This window comes from Vombatus ursinus, unplaced genomic scaffold (assembly GCF_900497805.2).
Source record: "Vombatus ursinus unplaced genomic scaffold, bare-nosed wombat genome assembly UNPS02014234.1, whole genome shotgun sequence".
Classification (NCBI taxonomy): Eukaryota; Metazoa; Chordata; class Mammalia; order Diprotodontia; family Vombatidae; genus Vombatus; species Vombatus ursinus.
In genome coordinates, this window is record NW_020954012.1 from 4,136 (window position 1) to 16,373 (window position 12,238).

At 37.0% G+C, this 12,238-nt stretch overlaps 1 pseudogene; it reads right to left on the reverse strand.

Moving 5' to 3' along the window:
- Nucleotides 1-2,033: 2,033 nt before the first annotated feature.
- LOC114041963 lies at nt 2,034-5,063 on the reverse strand (annotated as a pseudogene).
- Between the last annotated feature and the right edge of the window lie 7,175 nt (nt 5,064-12,238).

Consider the following 12,238-nt stretch of genomic DNA (forward strand, 5'->3'; position numbering starts at 1 on the left):
AATGACATCTGATCAATTATCTCACTTTTCCTTCAGCCTTTTGAATACTTAAGTTTGCTCTATATAAATTATATGGAATAATCATCTAATAAAGAGAGCTAAGAAAGCTTCCCTGGCCTCTCTTTTTTGCAAGTCAGTTTCCTGTGCTCCAGACTTTAAGGAGAAGACAAAGAAAAGTTTTCTGTTGCAACTGTACTTCAAAATGCAGTAGAAGAAACCACTTCAATATTCTAATTCAGACACAGCGTTCTCTTGCTGGACCTCCCTCACCTTCCATTTCACAAACAAGCAAGTACAATTGAATGCAATCTCCCATAGAACTTGCAACTGTCAACCATTTCTGAGTTTGTTCTTAGAAAGACAAACAAAATTAGGCTGCATGTGAATTCACCATAGAAAATGAACCCAAGGATGTACAGACAAAGGGGACCTTATATCTTCCTTATAAATTCCCTCTCACTCCTCTCTCACTGACTCAGGATGCCTATGTCAGCCAAAATTATAGTCGTCATATGTGTTAACCATAATATGAGAAAAGAATTTCTTAAGTGGATAGATTATGAATACAAGATAAGAAAACATCAAAGTATCAATTGAAATTATAGATCCAGGATGTCTGTGTTTTTTTTATCATTAACATGACATCATATAACATCACATATTATATGTCTATAGAATATGAAGATGAGAAAAGTCCCATTATTCAAGATAGTGTCTGGGTCAAGGCACCTTGTCCTTGGTCATAAACAGAAGAATGCTCTTGGTCAGCTTCATCTGGCCTTGTAGTTGCTGACACAGGAAGAGACATTTTAAGTTCACTCAGAGAGCAAAGCAAAGCATGTCTGTTATGCCAGAGCATGCAAGGCATTATGACAGATTAAGTGGGCCAAAATGTCTCTCCTGATTGACCAGTCCAGGATTTAGGCCTTTCTCAGGTCTTTGGGCTTCAAAATGGTTTGGAGAGGGGTCCACACAATAAAGGTTTAAAATAAAAGCTGAGAAAACCTTTAGATACTTCTCATGCCTAATTTTAGGTTTGTTCCTCCTCCTTTACAGTCTTTGATCCACTGCTTTGTCTAAGAGAATTCTTGGCAGACATGAATTCCTTAGTTATCGGCCTGTGAATTCTCCAAAAAAACAGGTAACTGAATAATTGTCTTTTTTATTTTACTATGTTATGAAAATGCTTATTTTTTGGATGAATTATTTTTTTTTACATTTTTAAAAAGAATCAGGGGATTGAATGTGGTGGAGTTCTATCTCTGCCAAGGAGACACTTCAATATAGAATCTACTGCCAGAAGGATCCTTAGTCTATACATGGTTCAATGACTTCTTTATTAATATTATTAATGTGAAAATCCAGAACCCAGAGGTCTATAAAAATGAAATTATCTCCCCAAACAGCACAGTCAGTAAACAGTAGAGAAAAAATCTGTACCCATTTCCTGAGATTCTAATTTTATTATCTTTCCCATTGCACCATGACTGAGAGCACAGCTGAGGCTGAAAGGCATAGAACTGGCTTTTTCCTAATTTTAAAAAGTGCTTTTTAACATGAAAAACATCAACACATTTTAGGTTGACCATGACTATAACGGTAGCAAATGTAAGGATCATGGAAAAAGAGTAAAGAAAAAAGGCAGAGTAAAGGATGTAAGAGACAAGAATGAAGGGTCAAACACTCTGCATTGAAAACACCTCCCAGTTTCCCAATCAAATTCTCCTTGGAGTCAAAAAGGCACTGAAAGCTCTCTCTAAAGCTGGGCAGGGGTATAAAATGAGGGATGCAATAAGAGTCAGACTGTATTCATTCAGATATAATCCCCATCAACTAAGATTTTCTGTGACTTGGAAAGAGTCCCTGATTTTCTCTGGGCTTCAGTTTCCTCACCTGTAAAATGTGAGCTTTAGAGCTACTGCTCTGATTTCTTTTCTGCTCTGAATCTCTGCGTCTGTAAGACTCAGACACAGGCAGAAAGATTAGTCTGTGGAGCATTTGCTTTAACAGTCCCCACAGGAACTCTCAGTCTGTCATCCACATTCCTTCAAAGCACTGCAGCCTGAGTCCGGGGAGAGGGGGCGGCTAGGGGACAGGTTCAAGCTGCAGGGCCTGAAGTCATTGAGAGCAGCAGCCAGGGGTCTAAAAGCCACCCTGCTCTGCCAATGCAACAAGGCAGTCAGGACTCTGAGCTTACACAGTGTTGTTGTTGGACAGCTCAACACATTGGACTTTTCCAACACATTGAGCCCGAATCAGATATTATAGCTTTCTCTTACTCCTGGGGTGGAGACCAGACTCAAAAGTTATAGCTCCCTCCCCTGATCTAGTCAGAAAGGGAAAAATCATGATCCAGTTTTCTCCCACAACTGTAACAATGCTGAATTTCCCAGCTTCTCAGTCATAACCGGCTGAGTATTGCACCTACACATAATCCCCCGACATGGCTGGGGACCACAGTAGGTAGGAGACAGAGACAGAGACACCAGACAAGTACCCAAGACAGGAAATATGTCCTTGCTGCATTTTAAGGACTGAATAATACCAACTTAGGCATCATCTACAAGGCATCTTCTGTATCCCAAACACTGAAAGAAGTAATTCCTTTCACCAGAAAAGGCTTTAGGAATCTCTATCTCTGTGGTCAAGACATAAAGTTACTCACCAGTCTGATCTGTGCTGACAAATAGTGGCTAGAATTGTGTGTGTGTGTGGGAATGTGGTTGGATGTATGCATGTATGGGTGTATATGTGTTTTGTGGGGATGGCCAGGCCTGGAGTTATAGGCACAGCCTTTACTGAGCTCATCACCCCCAAGAGCTGTAATTACTATGTCATCTCAAAAACAAAAGTCAGCAGAAGAAATCTGGGATGTATCTGAAGAAGAAACAATTCCTTGCCTCAGGTTAAAATCCCCATCAGCAATTATAAAAGAATCTTGATACAATAATACAAGAAGTAATTAAACAAAATTGTCCTGAAGCATTAGAAAAGAAGGGTAAGTAGAAAAAGAAAAAAAAATTCACTGATCACCTGAAAAGAAAAGTACAGAAAATTGTGTATGTATCTATATATATATGTATGTATGTATATGTATATGTATGTGTGTGTGTATATATATATATATATATGTATATATATGAAGGCAAGGTAGCAGGTAGAAGTAAAGTAGAGGAGTAAGAAGGGATAAGAAATAAGAGATTCATACAAATATAAAGACAAAGATTAGGAATAGAATCTGTTATGGAAAGCATATCTTTATATGCGTATGAATGCTTAATTGTATCCTGCAAGATAGGGGTATGAAGGGGGAAAAAAGTATAAAGTAAAAAGTGTACAGCAGAGAATGAAAGAAACCTACAAGGAAGTTAAGGAAAGATGGACAGCTCTCAACACAAAGTGTAGTATTTAATATATAGGCTTTATTGAAATGGAAATATATTGCTGTATATTTTGAAACCTCTCATATTGGGCTGTGTACATATTTTTTCTTATTTTATATTCAAGTTTTAATATATAAATTTATAATACATTTCTTTTTCTTGTCTTATAATGTATTTAGGTTTTAATAAAAAAAAATAAAAGACCTTCACCCGGAAAAAAAGAAGAAATCTTATTTGTAAGAAATGATATATACAGAAAATGAATGGTTAGTAGCTAGGTCTAGAGAAGAGTTGGCAATAAGACACAGTGCATGGGTCTATAGACTTTCAAGTAAGGAAAAATTAAATTCAAATTGCCCTCAGGTCCTCACTCTCTGTGTAGACCTAGGCAAAGCATTAAACACTGGCAATTGCCTCTGTCAGTTATATATTAAATACTTTGAAAGTGTTGATGACACAGGTGCCTTTCTTCTACGAAGCATGAGACCACAGCTTGGAATTCTTATCAACCTTAAGGAAATATTCCTCATTTTTCTACTGAACCCCAAATTTGCCACTATTTTGGACAGAATGGCCCGTGTATAAAGAAGGTTATCTTTGAGAAGTCAAAATCATCATTTTCTGGTTTATTGAAAGCTGATCCCTTGCTCTCGTGTCCTCTTTTTCAGAATAACATGTTTAGGTTGGTATTTAGATGGGATTTTTTTTAGCTTTCAAATGTGATGGCTCTCTGTTTTAACATGTTTGTTCTCAGAATTTGATGATTAAGACTTTTTCATCCTTTTGAAAGCATTATACCAATTGGGCATCAGGGAGTCACTGCTGATTAAAAAAAAAGGGACTGACTATTGGGTAACACAAGGAAAAACCAGAAGAGTTATCTATCATCCATAAGTTTGTGTCTTTAGAATTATCCAACACAATAATAAAGATGGAACTGAATGAATAGAAGCATATAAAGATGCTCACAAGCAACAGGATGGCTTTGGTAGCTCTGGTCTCTGGGGAAGAACTGGGATTGAGGCTGGCCTTATGAATGTGCTGGACTTGCCAGTGGTGTCTGCGCAAAACAACTACCATGTAGCCATTGGTAATGGCCATGAACACCATAAGTACTACATAAAGAAACTGCCTGATTACTAATTTTGAGGTATTCAAGGCATGCCTGTTCACAGAACAACACCCTAGATTTCTACTCAGGTTACTGTTTGTGTTGTTCCTAGTGCCAGTCACATACAGTGACACAACCCCATCTATCAACAGATTGAGAACCCATATGAAAACACAGAATCGAACAATACACTTCGGGGCTCTGGTTTTGATCTCAGACCATATGAGATGGCCAGAACTGATGGTAATTGCCTGGAAGATACTCAGAAATCAGATAGTAGAAAGGAAAATGCCCCAGGTCTCTCTTTGAATATATATTATGATTTTACATTCAACGTCACCCAAGAAAATTTTCTGAATGTAAGAATAGATTACCCATGGAACTCCACTCAAGAGAATCACTAGAAAGTTGGAAAAGGCCAAATTAATGAAAATTAGTTCAATGAGTCTTATGCTTTGACCAGTGATGGTATTAAAGCCATACAAGTAAAGGAGTAAGCCATTTCCAAATGTCCCAATTGTAATCTGAACCACATAGAAAGTACACAGCATAGTATCATAAGGATGCATTTCTAGTGCATAGGGCACTGGCCCTGAAGTCAGGAGGACCTGAGTTTAAAGGCCTCAGAACAAACACTTGACACTTGCTAGCTGTGTGACCCTGGGCAAGTCACTAAACCCCAATTGCCTAAAAAAAAGAAAGGAAAAGAATGCATTTCATATTTTCTTGGATAGAAAGGTGGCAGTCTGATCTGAAGCTACCTGGGAATGAAAAGAAAGGATTCTGTCTTAGATCAAGTGAGGTTAAATGAGCTTCCAAAACGCTCACCAACTCACACAAGCTTCAATAATCCCTATTTGTTATATAAATATAATGCTTTTCTCATACCTTATTTTTGGAGGTTAAGAATCCAAGTATTCCTATCCCTTGACATTATAAAATGTTTACACTTATAAGTAGGGATTATTCATTTATCATATTGTTTTGTCTTTGGTGTCTTTGTGAATATTTGTCTAATTTTAAGGACATTGATCTTTTAAAGATTATCTGGTGACTGATGAAAAAGGTCATGAAGGGATTATAGAAAAAAATGTAGGAGGCATGGTTCAGGAAAAATGAAATGTTTTGCCTTAGGAAGAAAAGGCTTCAGGGAAAATCCAAAGGAAAAATGATTAAAAATCACTAATATAAAGAGGCAGTCTACATTTTTTGAGAAATGAAAATTTTGATGAGAAAATAAAATTATAAATGTTATATGTTTAATTGGATTGCAGATAAGGAGAGATTTTGGAAAATCTTAGAAAATAAGAATATGTAGAAATATGAACATATAGAAAATATCAACAGCTCATTTGAGCATTTTTTTTCTGTTTTGAACCAAAAGTTAGAAATAGAGCAATATTTGAAACAAAAGAGAAACATGTTTAAGGTTTCCAAATTAATCAGAGTACTAAGAGTTTTCAAACAATACACTAGGCTTTCCTGAAATGTGATGTTGATCTTTGCCAGAGACCTACATTTAAAGATTGACTGACTACTTATAGGGAATATGGCAGGCAAGGTTCTTTTATAGATAAGTATTGGAATAGAAATCCCTTCTAATCTTTGAAAGACTTGATTTATTTCTGGATTTCCCTCCCATTCCTTATGTAATCTACTAAAAATATACCAAATCAGTTGTCAAAAAAAAAAGTGTTGTCAAGAACTTTATGTATCTTAAAGACCATCTAAAATAGTTTAAGACATCCAGTTCCCTGATGTTCCACTGTTAATTTGAATGTATACATTATGAAAGGGTCAGGAAAAATCAAGGCCATTGAGGTCTGGGATAGTGATTGACCTGTACTTATTTTGGCTAGGTATCCTAAGTGAACAGCCATTCTTTGTAGATTCTGGAGTTGCTAAATTAAGTGTTCATGGCATTTATTCAGGCCACTTGGGATTACACAGAGAAGACAAGTAGTTTCAGTTGTAGGCTTTTGCCAAGCTCATACGTCCTTTGACTTCAAGGATTCTAATGCCATTAGTATAAAGTCACCAAGGAGAAGCTTTCTACAGATAAATTATTGTCACAAATATAGCTGTCCCTTGTGCTGAGCTGTCACTCAGAATTATTACAGTAAGAGCCTTTAAGTATTCCAAAAGGAGTATATTTCTCAGGACACACTCTCAGAATCCAAGAATCTTCCAAAGCAGTGGAATATAAGCACTGAAGTGCAAGGAGATGTTAGGGAAACAATATTTAGAGGGTTGTTGTTATCTGCCTCATAGACTCCTGTCTCCTAGACACATTAAAACATTAAGTAGGTGGGGCTTAATAAAAATAATGTTGTTGTCTCCCCCAATACCATTGTGTTATTTCCTAGCTCAGATATTTTATTTCCCATCTGTCTTTTTCCTGTTCTATGTGACGGTAAGGTTACTGATATTTGTCTGTTCATGCTTTAATCTCATGTTACATCAGTATATAATCATTGCCCAAGACTTACCCAAAATTGACAACATTATTAGTTCCCTGCTATACATCGGGAATTATGCCTAGGTTTTTATTTCATTTTTTCTTTCCTTTAGACATATTATCAATATATTATCAAAAATGTCACAGTCACAAAGTATATAACACTGCTGTTGAAGGTTAATAACATTCTTTTAGTTATACATTATATCTATTCATAAGTATTCTATATGTTGCATATGTCATTACAGGTTTAGCATTATAGTCTTTACCAATACATTTGTTATTGTTACTACTTGAAAAAAATGCAAGCTGAAAGTATATATATTGAACTGGAATCTGATACAGAGATGCTGTTTTTATATCGGGTGTATACAAATGCTAAAAAAAGTAGAAATTTGCATTAAAAAGATAAATATTGACTGAAATTATTTTGTCTAAAATTGGCTGGTTTTATGAGTAAGAAAAGTGAAAAGTTTAGTGGAACTCCACAGTGGATAAGTTTTAGTACATGGGCCACAATCTTGAAGAACATCAAGAACTGATCCACATAGTAAAAGCAGGATGAAAACTTCCGAGTGGAATGATTGTCACTAGCATTGTGTTACAATTGCATGAATCTTTTCTTGAGATTATAGCTGAGTACAAAGAAGAAGATCCTACCGACTTTGCACTTTGTGACAACATTGTCTGGAGAGATTACTACTACCAAGCGCAGCAAGATTGTCAAAAGAAGCAGATTTTTTAGACTGGAACAATTATGAAAAAACTTGATCCATAACTGGGGATGGAAAATGGTGTAGTTGACACAAAATTGCACCAGTCTCCATCACCTCTCAGATGCAGATCTCAGGCTGAAAGCCCAGAGAATCTGTGTTGTAATATGGAGCTAGAGACAAAAGTCAAAAGATTGAGTAAAGATAAAAGGCCAAGGGAACAGATGCTATAAGAGTTTAATGCAAAATCACAACCAACAGAGGATCAAAATGATATTCTGTGCCAATAGACATATATGTGATGAATGTAAATGCACATGGGAATGAGTGAATTTCCAGGAATCAGAAACAAGGCAAATTGGGCAAAAAAACTTGAGTTCACTGTGGTTTCCTTAAAATAATGAGAATGACCTCAAATTTGCTGAAATTACATCCAATCCAATTCAATAATCCCAACATCAAAGTAAATTCAGAAAATAAATTTTTTTTAAAACGGTTGCAAATGTTGACTAAATGAACATGTAGCTGCCACGTACATTTGACAGGAGAAATAACTTTTGGTTTAGGGGAATCTAATGTCCAAGGTAAAGATAAGGAGAAATAATCTTTACCATGTGGACTAAGTTTGTCATAAAGTACTTAAATGAGATAAAGGATTTGGGAAGATGATAACCAGGTAGAATAAATTAAACTTGAGGTATCTCAAAGGAAGAAATTACAATGTTAACTATAGCAGAATTATGCATTTAAATACAAATATTCTCATAGTGGATAAAAAGAAAGTCACTGAAACTTTCAGTGAGGTACATATAAAAGAAGTATACAAACATATATAAATATACACATACCTACATCTGTGTATACAGTTTTTCTTGTATATATATATACATATACACACATAAATAAACATGTATGCATATATTTACATATATATGTTTGTAAACACACAGGTGTATGCACATATATACAGTATGCATGTATATAAGTACATATATGTACATACACATACACATACATATGTGGGTATATTTGTATTCCCATTTTGCCATTGGAGAAACTAAGAGAGCTGCATTTCCAAGATTTTTCAAGAACCACAAAGCTATTTAGTGTATGAGACTACATTAGCATTTAAGTCTCCTGACTCCAGATTCAGTATTCTATTGATTGCTTTATATAGTACAATGGGAGAGGGGTAGAAAGACAGAGTAAAGGACAGGGGGAGAGAGCTGAACAACAACTTTTGGGAAGAGAAGTTTATCCAGGTTGCAAATTGTTACTGTTGCTATTGACATAATTATTGTTACTAATTGTTACAATTATTACTATAATTAATGATGACAATAAAGACCAATCACTTAAGATATGAATTGTGTTTAATTTCAAATCAATGCTATTTAATATGAGACACATGGCCACTTAATTAACTACAAAGATGCTATCCTTACCAGTAAGAAAATATCAAAATATATTCTGACAGGAATATTGTTATTATGAAATATAACATTCCCTTCTCTGTCAAAAGGCCATACTGGCTGGAAGAAAGTACCTCCCTGTGAATAATCTTAGCAATGTCATTGCATTCCTGCTCTTGAGCCATTTACTCTCAGGGAGGTGGGGCAGGGCCCACACTGGGGATCTACATCTACCCAAGAGACTTGGAATATCCTAATCTCTTTCATTAAGATTCATGGTGAGTTAGATCATAAAGGGGCAAACAACCAGAAGGAAGTGAGTTTTCTTGCTTAGATTGCCAAAGTCAACTGAGGCTTAGGATCAGTCCCGGTTCTTCCTAAGAAAATCTCTAAACTCTGCCCCTTCTTCCTCCTTAGGAAAAAAAAAATTCTTTAAGTTCTCTTGGTGGATATCTGTATCCTCAAATTTATGGGTGACTTAGCCTCTCAAGTCCTTCTTTATATCACCTAAATATGCCTTCTTCTTCCACTTATGAGTTTGATTTATTTTAGAACTAATACTCCTTTCATTGCCTTAAAAGCTGGGATGAGAATCCTTAAGTAAAAATAGCTAGTAGTAAATGGAAAGATGAGTGACTATACCATCTACATATAAAGAGGTCCAGTTTTCAATTCCTCCTTTATGCCAGGGTATCACACTACACAAAATATGTCTTTCCCGTGCAGGATGTGTGCCCCATTTCTGTCACATGCTTTCCTAAAATTCTTTTTTGTTGTTTTTGTTGTTGTTCTCATAAGATATCTGGTGATTTGTCTCACAACTGCCTACAGCCCTTTCAACACTGAATTTTGCTGCATGTAAATTACATGGAATAGCCATCCAATGAAGAGGAAGGCAACCTATCCTCAATGTTCTGAACCCAGTTTCCTGTGCTCAGGGATTGAGGAAATGGCAGGGCAAACTTCCAAACCCTATTGCAACTTTACTTTAAAATACGGAAGAAGAGAGCATAATACTATTCTAGAGTAGCCTCTCTCCTTTGCCCTTTCCCAATCAAGGGAATCGAGTTGAATCCCATAGCCTTTGTAATCAAGGTTTAAAGAAAAGCTGAAAAACACTTACAAGATTCACATGCATAGTTTTATGCCAGCCACCAACACCCTATCTACTCCCTTCTACCCTATTTTCCCTAAGGGAATTCTTGGCAGATGTGAATTGCTTAGTAACAGGTTTTCTATTCTGTAAGGAACATGGGATGCAATTGAACAGAGAGTCCTGTCTTTGCCAAGCAGTCACTTCCACACTGAAGCTACTGCTGCAAGGATCCTTAGGCTATAGGTGGTTCAGTGGCCTCTTTATCAGCATTGTTACTATTATTATTGTGAAAATCAAGAACTGGGTGCCTACAAAAATGAAATGATCTTTCCCTGGCAAGACAGATAGTAAGAAGCAGAATCAAAATCTAAACCCATGTACGGTGCCTTTAATTTGAGTGTTTTAACCATTTCACCATGATTCATGGGTAACCATGGCATTTGAGGCAGAAAGACAGAGACTTGGCTTTACCCAATTTATATAAAGTAATTTTTAAAATATAGGAAGTCGCCAAATGTAAGGTTTGTGATTAACAAGGTAATAGAAGTAAAGATGATGGAAATGAGTAAAGAAAAATGCAGAGGAAAAGATGTAGGAACAGAAAGGATGGGTCAAAGTCTCTGCATTGAAAGCAGTTTCCAGTTTCCCAATCAAAGCTGCATTGGAATTAAACAGGCATGAAGGCCACCCCAGAGGCAGAATAGGGCTGTAGAATGAGGACTGCAATGGGACACAGAGAACACATGCGTTCATATCCCCATGAATTAAGACTTTCTGTGACTTTGAAAGATTCACCAAGTCTCTCTGGGCCTCAGTTCCCTCACCTGTAAAATGAGGGCTTTCTATCAACTACTCTGACTTCTCTGCTCTGAATCTGTGAGGCTATATGACTGGCACACAGAGAGAGATTAGGCTGTGGAGTATTTGTTTAATAATCCCCATAGGAACTCTCAGCCTGTCATCCACATTCCTTCAAAGCCCTGCAGCCTAAGTGGGAGAGGAGGAGACAGGCTCAAGCTGCAGGGCTTGAAGCCATGGAGAGCAGCTGCCAGGGTTCTAAGAGCCATAGTGTTCTGCCAATGCAACAAGGCAGCCAGGACTCTGAGCTTGCAGAGTGAGGTTATTGGACAGCCCATAATGACTTTTTTTAAGACACTGCCTGAATCAGAGATCAGAGCCTTCCCCTGCTCCTTGGGTTGAGCTCAGACTGAAAAGCTACAAGGCCTTTCCCTGATCTACTCAGAAAGAGAATAATCAGGGCCCAGTTTTCTCCCAGGACTATTACAGTTCTGAATCTCCCAAAATCTGAATCACAACCCTGCTGAGTAATGTACCTACACATGCTCCTCAGCCTGGTTGGGGATCATAGTAGGGAGGGGACAGAGGCAGAGACACTAGACAAGTAAATATCAATATGTCCTTACTGCATTTTAAGATGTGGATAATACCTACTGAGGAAAGTAGGTATTTTCGAGAAGGTTCCTTCTGTATCTCAGGCACTTGGTGAAGTAATCCCCAGTCCCCTAGAAGAGATTACTAGGATTCTTTATCTTTGTGTTCAAGGCATAAAGTCACTCACCAGTCTGATCTGTGCTGCCAAAGCGGTGGCTAGAGTTGGGTGTGGGAGTAAGAGTGGGTGTGCATGGGTGCATGCATATCTGTATGTATGTGTTTTAAGGGGATGCGCAGGGCTGTAGTTATAGGGACGGGGTTTACTGATCTCATCTCCCCCAAGAACTGCAATTACAATGTCACCTCAAAAAGAAAAGTCAGCAGAAGAGATCTAAGATGGGTCTAAAGAAAAAACAACTCTTTGTCTCAAGGAAAAATCTCCATCACTAATTAAAAATGATTAATTAGAATCTCTAAAGAAGCAACTCCTGACATCTGGGAGACAATTTTTTTTTTTCTCTCTTGGCCTGATTCCAGGAAAGGAGAGAATGAAGGCTTTTCTAGGTAACAGGACCAAAGGAAATAATGATCACTGAGAAATGATATGTGAGGGCCCCAATTCTGGTAATCTAGGATTCCTGGTAACTTTTTCTGCAAAAGGAATAATTGAATG